At 43.3% G+C, this 4017-nt stretch overlaps 1 pseudogene; it reads right to left on the bottom strand.

Moving 5' to 3' along the window:
- Positions 1-585: 585 nt before the first annotated feature.
- On the bottom strand, positions 586-703 carry LOC126279254 (5S ribosomal RNA; annotated as a pseudogene).
- Between the last annotated feature and the right edge of the window lie 3314 nt (positions 704-4017).

The raw sequence follows: 4017 nt of genomic DNA, 5'->3' as shown, positions 1-4017 counted from the left end.
TGGAATATTCGCTTTGTTTATCGTTGCTATTGCTCTGCTTTATATCAACACCACTACCATTATAGCACTGTTGTGAGTTACACTTCGAATACGTAGTTCAAAGAAATGGCTCTGAGCACTATGCTACTTAACTTCTGAGGTCATCAGTCGCCTAGAACTTAGAACTAATTAAACCTAACTAACCTAAGGACATCACACACATCCATGCCCGAGACACGAGTCGAACCTGCGACCTTAGCGGTCGTTCGGCTACAGACTGTAGCGCCTAGAATCGCACGGCCACTCCGCCCGGAAATACGTAGTTCAGCTACACTTAGTAACCTCGTGCTCTGTTCACCATTGGATACCTCCACACCCGCACCCTGTTTCCATTAACTCCCTTCCCTCACAGGCCATGAAGGCCCAACGGTACCGACTGGCCGCCGTGTCATCCTCAGCCCACAGGCGTCACTGGATGCGGATATGGACGGGCATGTGGTCAGCACACCGCTCTCCCGGCCGTATTTCAGTTTTCGAAACTGGAGCCGCTACTTCTCAATCAAGTAGCTCCTCAGTTTGCCTCACAAGGGCTGAGTGCACCCCTCTTGCCAACAGCGCTCGGCAGACATGATGGTCACCCATCGAAGTGCTAGCCCAGCCCGACAGTGCTTAACTTCGGTGATCTGACGGGAACCGATGTTACCACTGTGTCAAGGCCGTTGGCCTGTTCCCATTAGCAGCCAATATTGTGATGGCATGGTACACAGTAGTGGGGTGAATACCATAAACATCATTGGCCTTTTGCAATCTCGCAATCCAGGGGTTCCTTGTAACGAAAGAAATCAATATTGACAGAATGTATATAAATCACTACACACTGTTCTACACTGCTAGAAGGAAAGTAAATCTCAGTCATCCTGTGCAGCAGTTGTAACGTTCTTCTGGAAAAGGCAGCTTCATCTACCAAGAGCGCGAGAACTGCACACTTTTCCGTATACTGACAGCCAGTACTTCCCAGAAATTCCTGCCCAGTTCTCTTAAGTGAGGAGCCAAACTAACTTCACTGCAGTCTTATTTATAAAATGAAGTTATTTTCATTAAGTGAGTACTTATTTGCAGTTGTTTAGTGAGCTATTATGTTTAAAAAAAAAAGCTCAACAGCTGGAGCTGTCAACTGTCTGCCCACTGAAGAGCGTGACCAAAGGGTAACGTGGTGTCAGTATGTATTCGCCATAGTCTGTTTTATTGTCTCCACCATCAACGTCTGAAATACTTTTCATAGCTTGAGGGATGGAAAATGCATCACACCACCAACAGCTCATATAGATCTTACAGATTTTCAGATATTTTAGCATACGCCAAACAGTTCATTACAGCAGATTACTGTTCTACACGTGACATGATCAGATCTGTTTCTTCAGACATATTCACACGAGCCTTGAAAGTTATACTGAAGATGTGAGATAACTGGCTCCATTCAGTGCAACGCTCTACAAGTGCCATAAATTCCTGGACTGAAATTTGAGAACTTCTTTTGTCTATTCACATAAATAGACAGAAAATCATGGAGAGGTACAATCTATCTGTATACTGAAAATCTAGCAGCTTTCGTAGTGGGGCGAAGTAGTCTTTTCCAGAAGAACACTACAACTGCCATACAGGATGACTGAGAATCAGTTTCCCCTTTAGCAACGTAGAACAGTGTGCAGAGATTTACGTACACTCTGTCCATATGCGTTTCTCGTTTCTTGAGTCAGTGTTATTCGCTCTCTCTCTCTCTATTCGTTTAGTCGGTTCCGACTCTTCGTGACCCCATGAACCAAATCACGCCACTTTTTCCTGTCTTGCACTTTATCCCGTAGACCTTCCAGTGTTATAAGTAACTCGTATTTTATGGCAGATTAACATCCCTCCACTCCCCTTCCGGGCATGTCTGGGCACTGTGTCGCCAGTGATTCATAAGACGCGTCATGAAGGGTCATTATACGTTTGTGGAACACCCTGCAGTTGCTTCTTGTGGCGTAGTGGGGAACACAGAGTGGCATATCACCCGCTCGAACTTCAGTTTCCAGACCTATGGCGGAAGGAAGTGCGTGAACACAATCCGGCAAGCTACCTTCCTTCGCACTTTTCGCTTCATCTCCAGTCCTTTCACCCAGTTACGCTCTACTGCACTAAAGCGGTACACACACTTAAGATTAGTTTTTAACTTACTTTATTTAAAGACAACATTAATTTCATACCTCTAAAACAATATTTTTAATAATCTGCACTATTTCTCCCCCTGCGACGCGGAAAATATTAGTCCTAGAGTAAAAATTAATTGGGCCGTTTTGTACTGTGAAACATTTTTGCTAGAAGTCGCGGGTTTCGATTTTTTCAAGAAACAACTTCAAGGCTCACACCACATAATTTTTAGTATGTTATTCATGGCACTCCTCATACCACTGCACAAAAAATGTGCGGCTATACGTATTTTTCCCCTAATTTTCCTGCGTTGACCGATCTAACTCGCTAACATTGTTTATGCGGCACAATGCGTTTGGTTCACACATCTGCCGCCTGTAGCGCTCGTTTACTTTCAGCACTGCAGTTCTTGCTGTTACTTTGCTATGGTATCACAGGATCTCAAAGGCGCTGATACAAATATTTTATTTGGCCGATGTTTCCGAGTTTTGTTGTTTGCGACGACTAAGGACTGGAGTGAGAAACAGTGGTGGAGGATGCAAGCAGATAACGTGCAGACAGGGCTTAATTTCGGCTGGAAAGTGTATTAAATAGCAATGTAGCCATAATCTGCCGCTGCGCCGGCACCTGTAAAAGTGGCAAGAGGTGACCTACGTGATGCGAAGGACAGGAGCGTGGCGCGATGTATGTGTGTATGTGTGTGTGTGTGAGAGAGAGAGAGACAGAAAGAGAGAGTAAATACAGCACAAAATCCTTCAAAATCTACTTCTGTTGCTGCCAATTTCTGGTTGATATGATTTGATGTGCAAATAGAAAAGAATTCTAGAACATTCCTTCTGCGACTGATTAATGGTAGTCTTTAAGGCTATAGATAGCTATACTCTGTTCACCTAAATTGCACCCTCGTGTAAACAGTCATTTGCTTTGCCGCTGGCCATCGAATTCTGTGCTCAAGTCTTAACAACCCTGAAAGCAGTTCTTACGTATGAATTAGGTATTTTACTGTTATATCTGAAAGGATCGAAAGTAGTTCTTAGAAATCACGGTGCTCAATGTTTAATCGATTGAAGACATGAAGTCTACGAACGAGTCTGCGATCACGTCTTGGTACTTTATTTGTAACAGTCCGTCCTGAACACACACGAGGTGCGACAATAAAGTAATGAGACATGTGAAAAATAATGTTGCTTACCGTTTTAGTCAAGTTTAGTGTTGTCTCCTTCAAATTAGTTCCCTTCTGACTGCACACACTTTTTCCAGCGCTTCTGCCATTGATGGTAACATTTCTGGAACTCATCTTCTGTAATATCCTCCAAGGCCCTCGTCACAGCCTTTTGGACATCTTGTATTGTTTGAAAATGATGTCCCTTGACCGCTGTTTTGACTCTTGGAAATAGAAAAAAGTCGCACGGTGCGATATTTGGTGAATAAGATGGCTGTAGTAGTACGGAAATTTGTTTGAGGTTATAAATTGCTGTACTGACAGAGAAGTATGGGATCGCGCATTATTGTGATGCAAAATCCAATTATCAGCAATGTTGGCAAGGACACGAAGAACTCTTTTACGAGGTCATTCTAAAATTTCTTTGTAGCAATATTGGTTAACTGTTTGTTCAGGAAGCACCCACTCTTAATGAACAATTCCCTTGGAATTGAAAAAGCACACAAGCATGCATAGTCGTCCACTGCAGTCTTCATCTTCAACGTTTGTTCTGCCTTCACTAAACATTTTATGCCAACAAAAAACTGGAGCTCTTGACATAACCTCCTCTCCAAAAGCCTTTTGAAGCTTACTGTAAGTTGTCGTCGCGTTGTCACCCAATTTAACACAAAAAGAAATGCATACCGTTG

Source organism: Schistocerca gregaria, chromosome 6 (assembly GCF_023897955.1).
Source record: "Schistocerca gregaria isolate iqSchGreg1 chromosome 6, iqSchGreg1.2, whole genome shotgun sequence".
Lineage (NCBI taxonomy): Eukaryota > Metazoa > Arthropoda > Insecta > Orthoptera > Acrididae > Schistocerca > Schistocerca gregaria.
Note: the sequence above shows the minus strand (reverse complement) of the source record. Positions and strands in the feature narration are given on the sequence as shown.